The sequence below is a fragment of the Mus caroli genome, unplaced genomic scaffold (assembly GCF_978045245.1).
Source record: "Mus caroli unplaced genomic scaffold, Mus_caroli_1 scaffold_8, whole genome shotgun sequence".
In the NCBI taxonomy this organism is placed as follows: Eukaryota; Metazoa; Chordata; class Mammalia; order Rodentia; family Muridae; genus Mus; species Mus caroli.
The window spans coordinates 128,915,840-128,938,137 of NW_028227263.1; the positions used below are offsets into that span (position 1 = coordinate 128,915,840).

The window sequence follows — 22,298 nt, forward strand, 5'->3', positions numbered from 1 at the left end:
TTCCTGGATGTTTTGGGTTAGGATCTTTTTGCATTTTGCATTTTCTTTGATTGTTGTGTCCATGTTCTCTATGGAGTCTTCTGCATCTGAGATTCCCTCTTCTATCTCTTGTATTCTGTTGCTGATGCTCACATCTATGACTCCTGGTTTCTTTCCTAGGGTTTCTATCTCAAGAGTTGTCTCCCTTTGGGTTTTCTTTATTGTTTCTACTTCCCTTCTTTTGATCTTTGATGGGTTTGTTTAGTTCCATCACCTGTTTGGTTGTGTTTTCCTGAAATTCTGGAAGGGATTTTTGTGTTTCTTCTTTAAAGGCTTCTACTCATTTAGCAGTGTTTTCTTGTAATTCTTAAGGGATTTTTGTGTTTCCTCTTCAAGGCATTCTGCCTCTTTAGCCATGTTCTCCTATATTTTTTTAAGTGAGATATTAATTTTCTTCTTAAAATCATCTACCAGCATCATGAGATATGATTTTAAACCTGAATCTTGCTTTTCGGATGTTTTGTGGTACCCAGGACTTGCGGAGTTGTGGGTGCTAGGTTCTGAGGATGGTGAGCAGTCTTGCCGTCTATTAGTAAGATTCTTATGTTTGCCTTTAGCCGTCTGGTAATCTCTGGTGTTAGTTGTTATAGCTGTTTTTGACTGTATCTTGTTCCTCCTGTGATTCTGTTTGCTTCTGTTAGCACTCCTGGGAGGCCCACTCTCTCCTGAGTCTCAGTGGTCTCAGAGTACTCTCCTCTGACATGGAAGGAGCACTGATGTCTGGATCTCAGATCTGCTTCCTGGCTGAATATGAAGGCCCGAAAAGGGGCCTGTCCCAGAAGCTATGTTGCTTTTGCAGTCTGCAGGCTCTCCTATGCAGACTGGTCTCTGAGGGACCTGGGATACAAGATCAACTTCATTGTCTTTAATAGCTGCATAGTACTCCATTCTGTAAATTTACCACATTTTCTGTATTTATTCTTCTGCTGAGGGATATCTGGGTTCTTTACAGCTTCTGGCTATTATAAAGATGGCTGATCAGCAGATAAAAAAAAAATTGAAGTAATCCCATACATCCTATCACCATTGACTAAGGCTGACCTTCAATAACAACATAAATAATAGAAAACCCACATAAACGTTGAAGCTGAACAACACTGTATTCAATGATAACTTGGTTAAGGAAGAAATAAAGAATGAAATTAAAGGCCTTTTAGAGATTAATGAAATGAAGCTACAACATACCTAACCTTATGGGACACAATGAAAGCAGTCTTATGAGGAAAACTAGTGTCTATATTTTAATAGGGCATTGTGAACTTCCAGGTGTACTAGAAACTGAATCCTTGTCTTATAGAAAACAGGGGATGCTATGAACTGCTGAGCCTCCTCACATATGTACCTCATTAATTGTTTCAAATGTAATATTTATCATACACACACACACACACATATATATATATATATATGTATATATATATATGTATATATACATATATTCATCCATATCTTTTATGTTTTCAAGCATAGTGGTATATGATTTTTAAGGTAAACTCTAAAATTTTTCTTAATTTCATTTGTGCTGTGATAATGACTCCTCTTTTGTGTTTTACTGTATTGCTTTTGGCATTTGTTATTCTTTTGGTGAGTTTAGATAAGATTTGATCAATATTCGTTATATTTTGAAGAATATAACTGTTTCATCAACTCCCTATATTGTGTTTCTTGTTCCTGCTGTTCCCTTCTTTAATTTCTACACTGAGGTCACTGATATCTTTCCAGCTACTAAGTTCGCTGTTTGCTTTGTTCTTTTTCCAAATTTCCATGTTGAACATTAACTACTGTATTAGAAATCACCTTGATTTCTTAATGGAGGAACTTTGAGCTTTAAATGTCCCTGTTAGGGCTGTTTTCATTTTATTCCATAGGTTAAATGCTGTTTTATTTCCATCTTCATTTGATTATATGAGTCCTTTTATTCTTGACTTCTTCATCATTCACTTGTGAGTTGTTAAATCTCCGTGAGTTAGTTTGCATTCTGGAGATTCTCTTTTTATTTATTTGTAACCATTTTATTATTGCTAAGTAGAATATAAGAAATTATTTTAATTTATATTGGTCAATAATTTCTTTATATATATATATATATATAAAGAATAAATAAATATATATATTTGAGTAATAGCTCCATAGGCTTCTGAGAACAATGTGTATTCTACACTGTTTAGATTTAGTGTTCTATAGATGTTTGTTAAGCCTGCTTTATCCGGGACATCATTTAATATTGTTTATTTTTTAATAAGATGATGTGTTAACCATTCAGAGTAAGACTACTGTTTGTTACTGTATATCTAGTAGTATGTTCTGTGTAGAACTAGGTGGACCTGTAATTACAACTGCCCTGTCCTTTCCATGCATTATTCCTTTAATCAATACAAAATGATGTTTATCATTTCTCACCAGAATTGATTCAAGTCAACTATGATTTTGTAAGATTACATCAGCAATATTTGCTTTTTCTAGTTCCATTGGCCTGAAACACTTTGTTTAATCATTTCATTATTAGCTCTCATCTATTTTTTTATGATAACATACAGCAAATATATACTTCCCTAAAGTAAAGGAAGAGATGCACAAGAACATGCAAAAAACCTACAGAACTCGAAATAGACTGGACCAGAAAAGAAATATCTCCCTTACATCACATAGTAATCAAAACAGCAAATGTACTAAACAAAGAATTTTAAAAGCGTTAATGAAATAAGGTCAAGAAACATATAAAGCAGACCTATCAGAATTACACCACACTTCTCACCAAAGACTATGAAAGCTAGAAAATCCTGGACAGATGTCATACAGACCATAAGAAAACACAAATGCCCTAGAGAGAGAAAACAAGATATTCCATGACAAAATCAAAATTATACAGTATCTTTCCACAAATCAAGCCCTACAAATAATAACAGAAAACACCAGCACAAGGGGTGAAACTACACCCTAAAAGAAGCAAGAAAGTAATCTTTTAACAAACCTACACAAACATAATTCCACCTCTAACAACAAAAATACCACGAAGTAACAATCACTTTTCCCTGATATCTTTTAATTTGAAAATTAGTATTACTAACATATCCTAATCTATTGAAATTCAAAAATATAAAAAAATTAGGAATTAGTAAGATGCAATCCAGTAGTCTCTCTAGTTTGGTATTTGGAAAAATAGGTCCAAAATTATGCAATCCATATAAACTTTCTTCGTGTTTGTACACAACCCTATCTTTCCCTGAGCTTCTCCTACCTCAACCTCTCTCTTACTAGGGTTGTTTATTTGTTGGTTTTATCTATACTATGATTTTCAGAACAGGTTACATATTTCAAAATTATTTATGTGGCCAAAAGAAATATAGACAACTAATTTGAAAGATGGCTTATAAGAGAACAGCAAAGATTGAGACTAAACGCTTTGCTTGGATACATATATTTATTGTATCCATTTTTAAGAAAAGAATTGTATAAGTTATTCTTAATCTGAGATGTATGCTTTTTAAAATCATCAAAGCAAAGGAAACAGAATCATAACCACACCTAATATCTGTGCCACCCTCCAAGCAGAACCATTCTACATTGAAACTGTTCATGAATGATTTCATCGATAAACCATCTTAATATCACACCATTTCTTAAATGAGTGTAACCTGATCCTTTTGGGCTGAGAATGAAGACAATCACTCACGTCAAATAACTTTGACCATAGCAGGAAATCTGTATCGAAAAATCATGCCTACAATTCGTTCCTTGGCACAACTGATTTTTCAACTCTTAGCTTGGCTAATATGGAGGTATAACCTTTGGTTATGTGAGGAATATTGAAGTAGGGCCTTATTACAAAGACCTCCAATGTCCAAAAATTTTTCTTATTGTGGGTTTGCACCTCAGTAAGAGCAAAGATTGTAAACTCTACTAAAAACAAAACAAACAAAAAGACTTTTTCTATTTATGTTCATTAAGAAAACCTAGTAGTGATGTATTATTTTTTAAATTTTTTATGATAAGTTTTCTTTATTTAAATTTCCAATGTTATCCCCTTTCCTAGTTTCCCCACTGAAAATCCCCTATCCCCTCACCCTGCCTGCACACTATCCTACCAACTCTCATTCCTAGTCCTGGAATTCCCCTATGCTGGGGCATAGAGCCTCCACATGACCAAGGTCCTCTCCTCCCATTGATGACTGAATAGGCCATCCTGTGCCACAAGTTCCACCATGTGTTTTCGTTGACTGGGGGTTTCGTTGACTGGGGGTTTCGTTCCAAGGAGCTCTGGGGGGTACTGGTTAGTTCATATTGATGTTGCTTCTATGAGGCTACAGGCCCCTTCAGCTCCTTGGATACATTCTCCAGCTCTTTCATTGCAGACTTTGTGCTCCATCCAATGGATGGCTGTGAGCATCCACTTCTGTATTTGCCAGACTCTAGCAGAGCTTCACAGGAGACAGCTATATCAGGCTCCTGTCAGCCAGCTCTTGTTGGTATCTGCCTCGTGTCTGGGTTTGGTGGTTGTTAATGTGATGGATCCCCGAGTTGAACAGTCTCTGGATGGTCTTTCCTTCAGGCTCTACTATGAACTTTGTCTCTGTAACTCCTTCCATGGGTATTTGGATCCCCTTCAAAAAAGGATTATGAAATTCTGAGCTAATATTCTCTTCTCAGTGAGTGCATATCATGTGTGTTCTTTTGTGATTGGGTTACCTCAAGATGATATCATACAGATCTATCCATTTGTCTAGGAATTTCATGAAGTCAATTGTTTTTAATAGCTTCATAGTACTCCATTCTGTGACTGTACCACATTTTCTGTATCCATTCCTCTGTTGAGGGACATCAAGGGTCTCTTCAGTTTCTGGCTATTATAAATAATGCTGCTATGAACATAGTGGAGCCTGTGTCCTTACTACATGTTGGAGCATCTTCTTGATATATGCTCAGGAGAGGTATTGCAGGATCTTCAGGTATTGCTAAGTCGAATTTCCTGAGGAACTGCCAAACTGATTTAGCTCCCATCTTTTAATAGGGTTGCTTAGTTTTCTGGTGTTCAACTTCTTGTATTCTTTATATTTATTGGATATTATCCCCCCTTTCAGCTTTAGGATTGGTAAAGATCTTTTCCTGTTCTGTTGGTTGCTTTTTGTCTTATTTACAGTGTCCTGTGCATTTTATGAGGTCCTATTTCTCTATTCTTGACAAACCATTGGTGTTCTGTTCAGAAATCTTTTCCCTGTGCCCATATCTTCGAGGCTCTTCACCACTTCCTCTATAAATTTCAGTGTCTCTGGTTTTATGTGGAGTTTTTTGATCCACTTAGACTTGAGCCTGATATATCTGTTTCCTGAGAGGCTCTGCCAATGCCTGACAAATACAGAGGCAGATGCTTGGATAGAACACTGGGTTCCCAATGGAGGAATTAGATCAAAGACTGAAGTAGCTAAAGGGATTTAAAATTCCACAGGAAGAACATCAATATCTACCAACCAGACCCCAGAGTTCCCAGGGCCTAAACCATCAACCAAAGTGTACACATGGAGGGACTCATAGCTCCAGCCACATATGTAGTAGAGGATGTCCTTGTTGGGCATTAATGAGAGGAGAAACCCTTTGTTCTGTGAAGACTCAATGCCCCAGTGTTCAAAGTCACTGTGGGGTGGCAGCGGTTGGTGTGTGGGAGAACACCTTTATAGAAGCAGGGTGAGAGGGGATGGTATAAGGGGATTTCTGGGGAGGGGGATGATACCAGGAAAGGGGATGACTTTTGAAATGTAAGTAAAGAAAATATCTAATAAAAAGGAAGACAAAAGAAAATATCCCAGAATAAATATATCACCGTTTGCTTGCTTGAAAGAGATGTCCCCTATAAATTTCAGGCATTTGAATATGTGATCCCGAAGTGGTGAATATTTTGTGAGTATTATGAACTGTGAACTTGCTTGAGGAAATATGTCACTGGAGTGAGATTTAAAGTTTCATAACTGGCACGTTTTTGAGTGATCTCTCTCCCTCCTGCTTATGGATTCACTTGTGAGATCTAAATTGCTGCTTGAATACTCTGTCTACTTGGATGGTGTCATACTTCCAGCCATAGTAATGATGATACACCCTTGTCTCTCTAGATCCATAAACCCCAAACAAAACATTCCTTCTATAACGTGCCCTGTTCATTGTGTTTTATCACAGCAGTAGAAAAGAAATTAATACAAGAAAGAGGTGATATATCCTCTACAGTGAAATTTTCAACAGGGTGAAGCAGACACTAAGAGGTAGAAAATAGAAAATCTCCTGCTCTAAAACTAGGAGAGTTAATGTTACAAAAAATTGCCATCCCTCCAAAACAATGTACTGATCCAACACAATCCCAATCAAAATTTCAATGTCATTATCCACAGAATTAAAAAAAAAAATTGAATTTGTTCAGAATGGTAGGATGTTCATTCTTACATGGTATATTGCACATCCACTTCTCATGCTTAGATATTATTGCAGAAGAGATGGTGGAATGAATGTAGGAGCTGAAGATAAAGAGAGAAGTGCTATAAAATACTGGCTTGTGAACATGGCAGACTAAATGCAGCAAGTAAAATCATTTGAAGCTGCTTGCAATGGGTCTGTACAAGACTGGCATTCATCAATAATTAGTCATAGGTTGGGGAGGAGACTCATGGAACATCACTAATCCCTGCTGAAGTGCCAGATACTGAAGGATTCTGGGTCATAGGAAGCCACTGTCTTCAGTTTTATACCAATTGAGATCCTTAATAGGTTTCAATGGGTAGTTCAACTCTACAGTTTCACAGAAAATCCTATACATGGTTATACTAATGAGTCATGAATAAAGAGATATGAGTGTTTTAAAAGAGAATATAGGGAATAGAGGTTAATAAAGGCAGAGGGAGATTAGAGAAGGTGAATGCTATGAATATTAGAATGTAATTTATACATGTATGAAATGTCCAAATAAAAAACAAAATCAGTAATAAGTTCATATGAAAGCAAATAAAAAAATCATTCTGTTAATCAAATTGATCTTGAAAAAACAGTACCTTATTTCCAGTTATACTACAGAGATATTAAAGAGAGCATTCGACTGTTACAAAAACAGACATAGAGATTAATGGAGTAGAAAAACAAGACAATATGTTAACACAACTGATGGTTCTTTTTGTTTGGCAAAATTAAAAAAATATACATTTAAGAAAGACAATTTCTTCAGTAAATTGGTAACTAGATTGCTGTATGTAGAAGAGTGAGTCTATATCTTCTTTTTTATTTTTATTTTTATTAGATATTTTCTTCATTTACATTTCAAATGCTATCCCCTTTTCTACTTTACTCTGAAAGTCCCTTATACCCTCCCCCCTCCCTGCTCCCCAACCCACCCACTCCTGCTTCCTGGCCTTGGCATTCCCCTGTACTGGGGCATATAATCCCTCATCCCTCAAACATATAAACAGTGACACACATAGACAGACCGACAGACACAGAAGGATAGACACAGCCTGACAGACACACACCAATATCAAGTGGATCAAGAACCTCAACAGAAGACTCAAATCTATGAAACTGCTAAAGGAAAAAGTCGTATATCGGTTCAGGTAAGGACTTGCTAAATAGGATTCATCCCACTCAGACAACAAGGCAAATAATGGACAAGTAGGACCTTGCTCAAAGAAAAGGCTTCTATAAACCAATGTAACTCATTTTTCATGTGAAGATGCAGGCTACAGAATGGATGAAAACCTTTCCAATCTACATGTTCACGGTCTGTGGTTGTCTAGAGTCTAAAAGATTTTTAAAAATTCAAAATCAAGAAAAAAAAACTGGAGCAAAATCTGTATCATGGAACCTAATAGTGCAACCAAAACAAGAAAAACAAATTCCTCATCTCCAATTTTTAAACCATTCAACATTATTAGCCATCCTGGAAATGCAAATAAAAACTACTTTGTGAGCTTATCTTACTCCAGTCAGAATGATATTTTCAAAAGACAGAATATTTATGAAGCCTTGGGAAAATAAAAGAAAGCATAAATATAAAGTGATGAGAAAGAATTTGTTGCAGGTAATTTGCAAAAGTGTTGAAAGAGAATGCATAGCTAATTATTGTTTTCGTTCTAAGTCTACTAATACAGTTTTGGTTTTGGTGGTGGATAGTGAATTGAGGTGATGTTGAAATTGTAATATTTCATGTGAAGGTTCAATTATTCTTGTATGTCAATTCTTTTTTTTATTAGATATTTTCTTTATTTACATTTCAAAATGTTATTCCCTTTCATAGTTTCCCCTCTGTAGCTCCCCTATCCCCTTCAACCTCCACTACTCCCCAACCAACTCACTCCTATTCCAGGTCTTGGCATTCCCCTATACTGGGGCATAGACCCTTCACAGGAACAAGGGCCTGCCTCTCCTCCCATTGATGACTAATTAGGCTATCCTCTGTTACATATATATCTAGAGCCTCAAGTTCTACCATGTGTTTTCTTTGATAGGGGGTTTAGTTCCAAGGAGTTTTTGGGGTACTGGTTAGTTCATATTGATGATCCTCTTATGGGGCTTCAAACCCCTTAAACTCCCTGGGTACTTTCTCTAGTTCCTTCATTAGGGACATTTGGCTCCATCCAATGGATGATTGTGAGCATCCACTTCTGTATTTGCCAGGAACTAGAAAAGTCCCTCAGGAGACAGCTATATCAGGCTCCTGACAGCAAACTCTTGTTGGCATCTACCACAGTGTCTGGGTTTGATGGTTGTTCATGGGATGGATCTGCAAGTGAGGCAGTCTCTAGATTGTTGTTCCTTCAGGCTCTGCTCTGAACTTTGCCTCTACAACTCTTTCCATGGTTATGTTGTTCCCCTTCTAAGAAGGATTCTAAACTTATGGGTATTATCCACTTATCAGTGAGTGCATATCATGTGTGTTCCTTTGTGATTGGGTTACCTCACTTGGTATGACAACCTCCAGATCAATCCATTTATCTAAGAACTTCATAAACTCATTGCTTTAATAGCTGCATAGCACTCCATTCTATAAATGTACCACGTTTTCTGTATCCATTTCTCTGTTTGAAGTTTTTTTATAATAAACTTAAAATGCTTAAAAATTTTATAAGATTTGTTTTTAAATCTGGTTCTAGCTTTTCAGATGTGTTGGGGTGCTCTGGACTGGGCACGGTGGGAGTGCTGGGTTCTAATGATGGTGAGTGATCTTGGTTTCTGTTAGTAAGATCCTTACGTTTACCTTTCGCCATCTGGTAATCTCTGGAGTTAGTTGTTATAGTTGTCTCCGGTTAGAGATTATTTCCCTCATGATTTTTAGCCTCTATCAGCAGAACTGGGAGACTAGCTCTTGTCTGAGTTTCAATGGTCTGCAGGCAAGCTCTCCTCTTACAGGGAAGGTGCACAGATATCTGGTGTTTGGACCTCCCTCCTGGCCAAAGATGAAGGCCCAAAACAGGACCTGTGTCAGAAGCTGTGTTGCTTCAGCCTGTCACAGAAGCTGTTAGCTTCTGTAGTCCACACTCTCACCTGCACAGATTAGTCTCAGAGGGATCCAGGAACCAAGATGGCTCCCCCAGGTGCTCCTGCAAAGCCCTCCCTGGCAGGGCGGACACCTATCCTCTGGCAGGGAAGGTGCCTGGATGTCTGGAGCCTAAAAAGGGGGCTGCCTCAGAAGCTCTGTGGCTCCTGCCTATACTAGAAACTGTTAGCTTCTGTAGTCCACACTCTCACCTGTGCAGACTACTTTTAGCGAGTTCCGGAGCCAAGATATCTCCCACCGATGCTCAGGCAAAGCCCTCCCGGGTCAGGCGGACACCTATCCTCTCTTTTTCTGAGATGTATGGCTTAACAGATCTCAGTGATTTCAATGTACTTTCTTTGTTACACAGTCATGATCAAGAAGAGAATAAATATATAGGTCATGGCCTTTTGGCCTTCATTTGGATTTTTCCTCCATCTATACTTCTCAGGATCCCACTAAGTAAGGAATGATGCTGCTCACAATATACATTATCCTTCTATATCTTCAATTAATAATCAGGACAATGTTTACATACATACACACATGCCAATTGTATCTACATGATTCCTAATTAGGACTGTCTTCCCGGTATTTATAGATTGTGTCCAGTTTCCTATTTCTTTTTTCCTTTAATGATATTTTCTTTATTATTATCTGGGATGTATGTGTGCATAGTGTCTGTGTGGATACACATGTCACGGAACATCAGTGATGATCTGTGGGCAACTTTGTGGAGTCATTTGTTTCCTTCTGATTTATTCAGGTTACAGAAAATGAGATGTGATCATAAGGCTTATATGATAAACACTTTTATACATTGAGCCATAAAACAATTCCTTCATTCCCTTTTAAAAATCTATTCATTTCATTTACAATTTCGAATTTTTGCTAATTTCTACTTTTTTGTTCAGTAAAGTTGCTCATGTCTTTCTTTTAAAAATGATACCATTAGGAACTGAACAGAAGGCTCAGTGATCTATAGCACTTGCTGCTTTTTTAGAGGAGTAGAGTCTGGATCCCCACACTCAAACCCTGAGTAGGTGATGATTTTCTATAACTCCATATTCAGAGTAACTGACATCCTCTTCTCTCTTTTGCAAATAAAAACATACATACATGCAATCTCACAAACATAACATAGGCATATATGGAAATAAAAAATAAAATAAATCGTATAAATGATTTCTTTTACTTCAACTTTCTAGGGATTACTATATTCTCTGAATCTCTGTGTATACAGCTGTAAAATGAGGTATTCTTTTCATTGATCTTCCTTCTCAAGGGCTACAAGACTAATGTTCTTTGAGTTAACTCAGTATCTCTGTGCTCTTTGTATAAAAGTTTTTAAATATATCTTTTAACTCTTTGATAATCGCATAAATTGTATTTTTATCACATTCATTCCCTTTCCTGATTCCTCCCTTATACTGCTTCTAATCCCATAAGCATCCAACTTTGTATATTATCTTTTTAAGATTTAGTTTTATTTTATGTCTAGGTGTCTTTTATCTGCATGTATGTATGTGAACCATAATGAGAGCATTACCCACGATGGCCAGGGGTATAAATTATCTTCTAGAACTGAAGTTACAGAAGATAGTGAGTTACCATGTTGGTACTGGGAACTAAACCAACATCTTCTGTGGGAGCAGCAAGTGTTCTAAAATCCTGAGCCATCTCTCCAGTCCTGTTGCTTTTTAAAACCATCCATTGCAATTAATTCTGACTATACATCTTTGGGTGTATGAATATTCAATGTAGTTGGATAAACACTCAGAAATAAACTGACTCTCTTCAGGAAGCCATCAGTCACTAGTAGTTCCTCATAGTTGGCACATCATGACCAACCTCTTGCTCCATGCAGGAACTCAGTCTCTCTTGAGCTTACACAGGTCTTGCACATACTGTCACAACTGCTGAGTTAATGTGTCCAACAGCCATGATGTGTTCATAAAACACTGTTTATTCAAGTCATCCACCACCTCTGCCTCTATAATATGTCACATCCACATCCAATATGATACCTAAACATTGGAGCAAAAGGTTTAATATAGAAGCCAATTTTACTGCTCACCACTCCAAAGTCTCATATTGTCTGTACCAATAGGAGCTGTGGGTCTGTGACTTAATCTCTGTTTACTACATGGATACACTTTTCTGATAGTGGATGAGAGATGAACTAAACTATCATGAAAATTCATCATGAGGTGGTTTCTGAAGAAGATTTAAAAACTCATTCTTGGAATAAATATGTCTTAGATATTGGAACTGGTGTCCTTCAAAAGTAAAGTGAATTGGCATCATATATTGGCTTCTTCATCCTGAATTATCTGCTTTTAGAATTTTATTTAGACAAGCATTAGATTTTCCTATGTCCGTTGTTTGTGCTTGATTTAGTTTTCAAATTTTTTGTGATTTTTACATAATATTTCTATTCTTCAAAAGATAAAAATTGAATATGTTATATCATATTCTGCCAGATTTGCCAGTATGTATTCCAACACATTATACATCACATAATATGTCCATAGTGGAACTTAATTTTTTTCAAAACAATACAACCCCCTAATGCTAATTTGTGATGTTCATATGTGCATGGATGTGGGGCCGTCCATGTGGGCACTAGAACCATAATAGTAGTCCTATATGAAAAGGGTGTGGAAGTCTTTCTCATCTAGCAGTCATTAACTGCAAATAGATCCTCAGTGAGGAGTACAGATTCAGGAAACCCTCTCCCATGCATCCTGGAATATTAACCAGCTTTATGTTATGCAGTTTTTCTTTAGGCAACCATTGGTGATATGAGCACATTTGCATAACAGCTAATTTATATTCAAAGGACAATATTTACAGAGCATTCCAAATTTCAAAGCATTCCACCACATTCTCTAGCTTTTAATTTCTACTTCCTGTTCCATGGTATTTCCTGAGCCAGAGATAGTTGCAAAACTAATCTCTAACAAAGATATAGAACAGCACAAATCTATGGGTATAAATACAAATATTTAAACTGTAGTTTGACAATATGACCATTTAGTAAATTGACAGTCGGAATCCTAGTTTGGAAATATGACATCATCAACCATGGGTTCATGACCAGGATTATAGTACCAGGCATGAATTCCATCTCAAGGATCAAGCCTCAAATCCAATCAGACATCATTTAAGTAACCCCATAACAATTGTGTCATTATTGCACTACTGGACACCTCTGACCTTGCACATCTATATTGCAGCATGTGAGTTCAACTCAGGAAAAGAGCACTATGTAAAAAATCAGGGACTGAAAATTGAAAATTGAGAAATGGAAATGATACCCCTATATACTCCCAAAGGGAATTGTAGACATAGGTATGCTGCGTTGAGATATTCTCTTGAAATTACTGTCTCTTGTCTTCCCCACTTGGCAGTGCCTTATATAGTTCTCTTATATACTCTAAAACCTCACAAACATATTCTCTCTCTCTCTCTCTCTCTCTCTCTCTCTCTCTCTCTCTCTCTCTCTCTCTCTCTCTCTCCATCTCTTACACACACACACACACACACACACACACACACACACACACACACACTCAAAGGAGCCTGATCCCCTTAACTAACTTTGTTGAGATGATTATTAATGATGTCATATAGCTTTGATTCATACATCTATTAGATTTCTGCCAGTAGGTTGCTTTACTGATGGAAATCTTTCTTTCCAACACCATATAAAATACTGTTCTCCCATCTCTGTTATCAAATCGTTGTGTTTTCTTCATACACCTCACCAGGAGGCAGGAATTTACAGAAATCACCTCTAGATTTCTGTATTGTTGTGATAGATTTCCCCCAGCACACACCTCTGTCCTTGCACCTTGACAGTAGAATATCTCCTCTTGGCATCAATGGTAAAGCTGTGTGGTAATGAGTTTGATAATGAACTTGATTTTATCAGTTCTCTATATCTGTGTTAACCTCAAACATCATGTTTAATGCTATAAATACAGACTAGTTAGATTTTTCTTAGTGAAGCTTTCTGCTGCTGCTTTCAGAAAATGAAGAAAGTCAAGCATACCCTGTGTTAGTGCTTTGTAACTGACACTCCACTTCTCCCTGCACACAGTTATATATGGATCATGGTTTGAGCATGTCCGTGGCTGGCTGTCCATGAGAGAATGGGACAACTTCTTGGTACTATACTATGAAGACATGAAAAAGGTGACGTTACAGTTACCACTCAGTTAAGTACAAGAACCTATTACAACAACAACAACAATAAAAAAGATGAAAATTAGGCATGGGATCTAGAAAGGCAGAGAGAAACCAAAGATCTGCTCTCAACCTACCTGCTCCCCTCTAGGGATGGAGAAAAATATTTATTAATAAAAAGAAAAAGTGCAACCAGACAAAAACTGAAAGATGCAATTATTCAAAATTAAATTAGACCTCGGAGTGTTTATCTCTGAGGAAGCAGAAGGGAGGAACCTGGGAGGGAAAGTGTATGGGGGGACTGGGAGGGACACGTGAACCTGATCTAGTATTGGGTGAAGGAAAAGGACTGAAACTCTGATGGCCAGCAGAAAGAATGGAAACAGGCATCCTCTGAAAATAAGAGGTTGGGGGGACCCTCCAGAATGCACCAGAGACCTGGGAAGTTAAAGACTCTCAGGACTCAAAGGGAGAGAACTTAGATGAATTTCCATGCATTTGGGAGCAGGATGTTATAGACCCTACCTCCACCATCTGCAGGAAGACAGGGCATCAAATGAAGGAGAGTGGGCCCATCCCACAGTCATAAGTTTAACCCATAATTTTTCCTGTCTGAAAGAATGACAGGGTTGGAAATGGAGAGGAACCTGAGGAAAAGAAGGTCCAGCAAAAGACCCAAAGTGGGGTCCAGTTCAAGGGGAGGTCACAAGGTCTGACACTATTTCTGAGTTTATGGATAGCTTACAAAAAGGGTCCTATGATGAATGCCCTCTGAAAAACCCAGCAAGCAGATGAAAGCATCAGAGGCAAATGTTTGCACCCACCCAATGGACAGAAGCAGCTAACACTTGTTTTTGAATTAGAGTACGTTGAAAGGAGAAGGGTGATCCTTTAGGAGGACAAAGAGTCTCGATTAATCTGGACCCCTGAGATCTTTCAAACAGTGGACCACCAGACAGCATACACCAGCTGATATGAGGCCATCAACACATATACAATAGAGAATTTCTGGGTCACTGTTCATTCAAAGATGATGCATCTAACCCTTGGGAGAAAGAAGGACACATGGAGATTCGACGTCAGCTGGGTTTGGGAGGACACCGCCATAGAGATACCATGGTGGGGAGGATGTATGCAATGTGGAACAGTCATAGGGTGGATCAGAATATAAGGGAATAAAATATAGAGTGTAAAAAATAAATAAACTTAAATAATTAAAAAAGTTTCATCATACTCTTTTTCCCATATGTAGAATCTTTTACTTAATCATCATTAAGTTCAGTTTTCCCAAGAAAGGATCACTACCCAGCTGTCTGCTACACACTACTGCACATTCCAATAAGTCTTCTATCTGACCATTAACACATTCTTTTCAGTTATTATCATGATTGTTTACATTTGTATGAAATATTAAGCAGTACTCTGATAAATATGTAAAAAAAAAGTTTTAAACCAATAAAACCTCATGTCCCCAGGGGGAGGGCTAGGATTGAAAGCACAATTTTTGTTGTTCTAAGATTTTACCTTGTAATGATTATATCAGAAGATTAAATTAATTGTGGTAGTACACTGACATCATTGCAACGGTTAGAGATCTGAGACAGAAAAATTGGGAATGTGATGACCACCTGAGCCACCACCTGAGATGCTTACTCAAAACAAAATGTCTCAGAAGTATTCTCAAGTAATAAATATTGAGAACATTCCATGAAACTGTCATAATATCTGGATTGTTCTCAGTTAGCCTAAGCAAACAGTATTATCTGGCACTAACATTAATATCTGCTGAGGATTTTGTGCACATGTCTTCATTTGCCTTGATCATTGTTTAGCAGCATTTCTATAAGTTTCTATAAATGTCCCAGGGCAGGATAGTTATGGTTGTACATACTTTCAGTTCCAGAACTTGGAAGGAAAAAGCCAGATAGATGGATTTCTGATCTGTGTGAGCTTGACATATACTAATCGCCACAGCAACTTCCAACACACAAGAAAAACTCCATAGTGAGGCCCTGTATTAAGAAAAAAATCTCAGTATAATGAGTGAGTGCATCAGCACACACCTGTGACCTTAGCACTATGGAGATGGACAAGGAAGGTCTCAAATTCAAGGTCATGATCCTCTAAAAAGCAAGTTTAAATTTAACCTTGGTTCTATGAGAATCTCTCTCTTACATTTTCTCCTCCCTAAAAAGAATCCCCAGCCTCTGTCTTTTAGACACCATAGATGAGCCACATTGCAAGCACACTCAATATATAAATGTTGAGTGTGAGTCCTTCCTCCCTTTGTTCCATTTCTTTTATTGCCTAAATCCTATTCATGCTCTCTCATTTGATGATGCCCTTTCACAACACTTTGATCATCCCCATCCTCAGATCCCATTTTTTAATCTTTTCTCTCAGTGCTCTCTGTTTATTGCCCTCATTTCAGTTTGTTCTTCTTTTAGGATACAAAGGGAACTATAAAGAAGATCTGTGACTTCCTAGGAAAAAAAATTAGGGCCAGATGAGCTGGATCTCGTCCTCAAGTACAGCTCTTTCCAAGCCATGAAAGAAAACAACATGTCCAATTTTAGTCTCGTTAAGGAAGATCAGATTACTAATGGCTTGAAGCTCATGAGAAAAGGTAAAGAGATCATCTAGCTTCAGAATATGTCAGAACATGTGAAGGGCTTGTTGTGGCAATAAAGCTCTAAGTAGTTGGTAATGTACTGAAAGTCACTGCTCATCACCGATAGCTTCTCACAGACACAACAGGGAATGGTTTTATGGAGAAGATATGGGCTTCAAATACTCTGCAAAGCTGATTTATTCTGGGATATGAACTTGGGATTGGAGATGGTCATGTCCAATAACTTCAATGAAAAAAATGGGAAAGAGGACAGTGTTTTATGAGGCATTTTGTCAAGTTCCCTGTATTATATTCCTCATCTCTAAAATATAAAATAAAAAAGTGTAATGCATTAGAGCAAAGATATATCTAAGATGATAACCATAAGACAACAAAAATTACATTAACAGCTGGAAAAGATGTTGACCAGGTCAAGATTGCTGTCCAGTGGAAGCCAAGTCCAATAGTTCTAAAAAAATTTTCTAGTGTTAAATTCTGATGTTATTTGCGAACCTATTTAGATTACATAGGTTCATGACCCCTCTCTTCTTTGGAATTATCTCTCCTGGAAAGGGAATTTCAATCCTCTTTATTTATGTGCCAACTCTTTCTATGCTGGGAACAGATTGTTTGTGTGTGTGGTTTCATAGCTGTACAGTTCTGGATTGACTTTGCCAGAATGAATCAGATCTTGTGCCTCACCCAGACCTAATTAGATAATGATAGGTGAGATGGAACTTAGAGTAGAAGAAAGAAGGTGTCAGTCATTAAATATTTAACACTAAATAAAAACATGGGTATAAATGAATGAAGTAAAAATTATCAGTTTAATTTTCTTTATCCATACTTAAAATGTTTCAGACTTTACCTTCCATCGACTGCTTTGGAGTGTGAGATTTGGAAACTAAAAATATAGGGATATCAGGAGTTTTTGTAGAAAAAAGGAAGTCTAAGTAGTTACCAGATTGTATTTAATCTAGTACTCATACTATCCAAATAATATGAAATTTTGACTGAGATTTAAACATAAAGATATGTCACCACTCACTAAAAGAACATGGAAATCTATACACTAAAGATCAAGGCATATGAAAGAATAAAGTGTTCTTGCCAGCTTCCCTCAGACTCCTGCACTCCAGACTCTGTGGAGACATATTTCTCTGTACTAGAAATGAATGTCTCACCTAAGCAATGTGTTCTGTTTCTTGATTTCCTATAATGAATGAGAATTTGGCAGAGTTAAAACATTGTAAGAGGGCTGGTGAGATGGCTCAGTGGGTAAGAGCACCCGACTGCTCTTCCAAAGGTCCAGAGTTCAAATCCCAGCAACCACATGGTGGCTCACAACCATCCGTAAAGAGATCTGGCGCCCTCTTCTGGAGTGTCTGAAGACAGCTACAGTGAACTTGCATATAATAAATAAAAAAATTAAAAAAAAAGTTTTAGTTAAAAAAAAAACATTCTAAGAAAATAAAAGTCTGTTATCACATACCTGAAGGAATGAAGTAGCTCTGTTAACAGCAAAGGAATAAGGAAACTGACAAGCAAAAGCTTTAGCAGAGACAAATCACAGCAGATGGAATGGAATTTAAGACAAAATTCCATGAAGATAACTGTTGTTTCTGCTTTTCCAGGAAGATTCTTTTAGGATGAGACCACACTTGGATTTAATCTCTTCTGAATAGAAATACTATTTGTCATGCAGCACAGATGATAACAGGAACACATACATACATACATACATACATACATACATACATACATACACACTAATTATAATATAGTTCGGCCAAAATACTTGATAAGACCTCATTAATCTTTTGAAATTTAATTATCAAAGTGATTATATGTAGCATATGATTTTTTTGCATTTAAAGACAGCTTTTATTTTGGGGGATTATTTTTTCTTATACTAGTGTGACACCAATATCCTTTAAGCCAGGGAATTCTGGAAACCAGGTCACTGATGGGGGACACCAAATACATTACCCACTTGCTTCACTAATTCATTATAGACAATGATGAATTGGATATGTCTGGAAATAACTTTGAAAGTAAAATGTATATAAAGATAATATTTGTCTTCTCAATTCCTCTATCACATTGGTGCCAGTTTTGAATCATCAAACTATGAGCAAATCAAAGATAATGCTAATTCACTAGACCTATTTTCCCATATCCTTTAATTGTTCTCATCTCAAGACACAAGAAATTATCTTTTATTGCCTCTGCAGAGCTACTTTGTAAGCTTTATCCCAGAGACTCAATCATTCAAGTTGTTGAGATGCATCTGGTTTTAATCTCCAAGCAATGATTTTCCTCGTGCAATTGTAGTCATTATAATTCAATATTTAGGCTCTGCAGGAAATGCACACTAGAGAGATATTTAGCCCCTGTTTGGTTGACAAGACTTTGTAAAGACAATGCCACAATCAAGACATGTATAGGATACATATTCTGGCAACACTCAAAATTCCCTGTACCCATTGCTTCAGAGTATATGTTTAATGGACACAGTAGTTGGGCCATTGATCATTTTCACTGGTATCTTCAGAAGACATTAATCAGAGTCAAAAAGGGAAGATGACCCAAGGACAGAGGAAGAAACCTGCCATCTTCAGGCCAAAAAGAAAATCCTACAAAGGTTTGGACAATACTCTGATGTGAGATCTGCAGCCTCCAGAACTATAAGGAAGTTCTTTTTCAATAAGAGTTAAGCCACCACATGTTAGGGTTATCCTGCCATCTAACACACAAAAGATTGGGGAGATTTTTAGAAATAAGGAAAGAAAATAAAATTAAAATAAGGTGCACAGAATTTGCACATAGGTGAACTTACAACTCCATGTGTGTACCTCCAAAGATGTGGTTTCTCAGATGGACTGATTTATTCCATTGGGAATCCATATTGAATTTGTTGAGATACTTGTAGTCTAGTATCTATCTGGTTTGGCTTATCAGGATCCAGGCATGCTGTCAAAAACAAGAAAACGTATTCTAATAAAGAAAAGAAAGAACCTGAGAGCACAATGGATATTAATAGGTACCATCTCATTAGATGACATTTTACATTCATATCAATTATAGTATATTATTTCCATATGCTGTATCAAGGATTTACATTTTTATGAATTCTTTATATTTTCTTTAATATAGACCTCTGGTGAATTAAAATTAACTTATGTGATGATACAGAAAGAAAGTATGTGATAAAGAAAAGAATGGCTTCTATTGTCATTCTTTTTGGATTCAAATACACACCCATCACTGTCATAATGATAACATCTCAAAGACTAATTTTTCCTCATCAGCAAAATAGGAGCACTGACTATACTTTTCTCAGGTATTCATGAATTTATTTGAAAATCCCACACTGAGTATGTCCTATATGTTTGGCACTCTTTGTAAAATGAACAATTTAGTAATATCAGAATCACTTTCTTTTCAAATATATTAGATGCATATTCTGTGTGTATATTCAAAGCATAAATGCATGGTACATATAACAGTGTCACAGCTAGGAAATAAAGCAATGATGGGGCCTGCTAGATTGAAATGGAGGAAAGATGGGAAGAGAAGGTTACAGTATCATTAATAAGGAGACAAAGACCAAGATGTAATTATATGAAAAATATTAGCCCTCTAGGGTGAAGGAAGATACAACACAGCTTGAGCAGTTGATTGATCTCTAAGTTTCAAACTAAAGACATTCTGGAATGGAGTGGTGAAAAACAATATATGTTCATAAGACACAGTGCTACATAGGACAGGGGCTGAAATTATACAGATCTTCATGTATCACCAAACACCATGGATGAGTGAAACAGAGTCCTTCAATGCCCTCAGCTGGGAGGGACTGGGTCCACTGCAGCTGAAATGCTGCTCATAACTATGCGTATCTGCAGCACTCATGTGACCACACACACACATAAGTAGAAACTACTTTAAGATATTAGTTAAAACTTGTTTTAAAATTATTTACTTCTATAAGTAAATACTAAGAAGTAGACAGAACACTTGAAGTCTGTTTGGATCATTGACATGATAAAACCTGCTGAGTAGGATAGCATGATAGGAACAGGTTTGATGGGAAGCAGGAATAATCTGTATATATATAAAAAGATCAAGCCATTGTTGCTGCTGTTAGATTGTCTAGCATATTGGTGAGAGAGGAAAAGGTAGGACATAATTTAGACAGAGGGTGAAGTTTGCATATATGATTTCAGGACTTAAGAAATTTTCGGTAGGGCATGGTGGCACATGCCTTTACTCCCAGCCAGCACTGGGAAGGCAGAGGCAGGCAGATTTCTGAGCTCCAGGCCAGCCTGGTCTACAAAGTGAGTTACAGGACAGCCAGAGAAACTCTGTTTCAGGGAGAGAGAGAGAGAGAGAGAGAGAGAGAGAGAGAGAGAGAGAGAGAGAGAGAGAGAGAGAGAGAGAGAGAGAGAGAGAGAGAGAGAGAGAGATTTACTACAGGAAATGATAGTTTGATTTATTAATGCCAAGGACAGGGTTCAGTTGGCCCCCCTCAATTCATGGGAATCAAGGTTCCAACAGGTGAGCATGGAGTCTGGGAGAATTCACTGACAGACACAGAGAGGAGAAAGTGTGCTGAATCTGAATGTATTGTCACAAATCGAACACCACTCTTATATAATACAGAAAAGAAAGGAGTAGGGTGTCACAGCAGGCAAAATACGTTGAAGTACATGGCACAAAACAGAGAAATGACTTCAAAAGACTTACAGGAACCAGGTAATATTTAGAATAAAGATAGAACAGCCCTGTCTAGAGTCAGCTAATGATAGGTAAGGATTTCACAACATAGTTACAATTTGTCCTTCTCCTTTGAGCCTTGTGAAAGCTAGCACCAGGGCTTTCTGCTCTAGCAGACCTTCTCATGAATAATGCAATACCACAACCCTCCTATTTCCTAGGCCTTGGTAAATTCTTGCATATGAGTGTAACTTGGCTGTTAAGTATCTGTAGGGAATCTCCATTTCTCAGAAGAATTCACCAACTTGCTTCTAATATGCAATGTAGTCTGCTACACCTGGCTGTAATGAAGATTCTAAATATACTTTGCTAAGCTTACCCTGAGACTTCTAAATCTTATCCGGTAAAACACCACAAGAAAACATGCAAGACCCTTCACAATATTGCAGAGAGAAATCTGGGGCATTCTAGCTATGGGAATGCCAAGGTTCCAGGAGGCTCTTTCCTTGATACTGTGCCTCAAGTCTGCTTCCAGATTTCTAAACCTGTAATATGAGTCACTACTGGAGTGGTTGTAGCATATTAACTGTGTAATCATTATCAAACAGAAGGTAAAAGCATATGATGGGAAGAGCTAGTGCAGTGTTACAACAATTATTAATCCACCTATATATCTTATTCACATTTTACAGGCACAACTGGGGACTGGAAGAATCACTTCATAGTAGCCCAAGCTGAAGCCTTTGATAAAGTTTTCCAGGAGAAAATGACTGGATTCCCACCAGGGATGTTCCCATGGGAATAAGTTTTCAAAACTTTTAAATAATATATGAACACTGATGTTTATGTTCCGGTTGTTCTATATCTTGAATGCCTGGATGTGGTCATAGAATAAATCCTGTTGTGGAATTGTGAGAGTGAATTTTTAAAACCTTGTGTTACTAATACTAGTAGTAGCAACAGTAGTGGTGGTAGTGCTGGTGTGTATACCTTTCTGTTTGTAGTACCTACAGAGGCCAGAAGAGTGCCTTGGTTCCGAGGGACCTGCAGTTGAATGTAGCTGTAAACTTCCTTCTTTGGGTCCTAGGAACTCATCTCAGGTCCTCTGCCTAAGCCATACAGTACTACTAATATCTCTCCATCTTTGAGAGTCATCTCTTCAGCCTAGAACCATGGAATCTTGAGTCATCATATATTTGCTACTATTATTATTGTCTTGTTGTGTATTATCAGCAAATT

At 37.3% G+C, this 22,298-nt stretch overlaps 1 pseudogene; it reads left to right on the forward strand.

Moving 5' to 3' along the window:
* The window catches only part of LOC110288076 (sulfotransferase 2A1-like), a 34,685-nt pseudogene extending 12,709 nt beyond the window's left edge, over positions 1 to 21,976 (forward strand).
* The last annotated feature ends 322 nt before the right edge of the window (positions 21,977 to 22,298 follow it).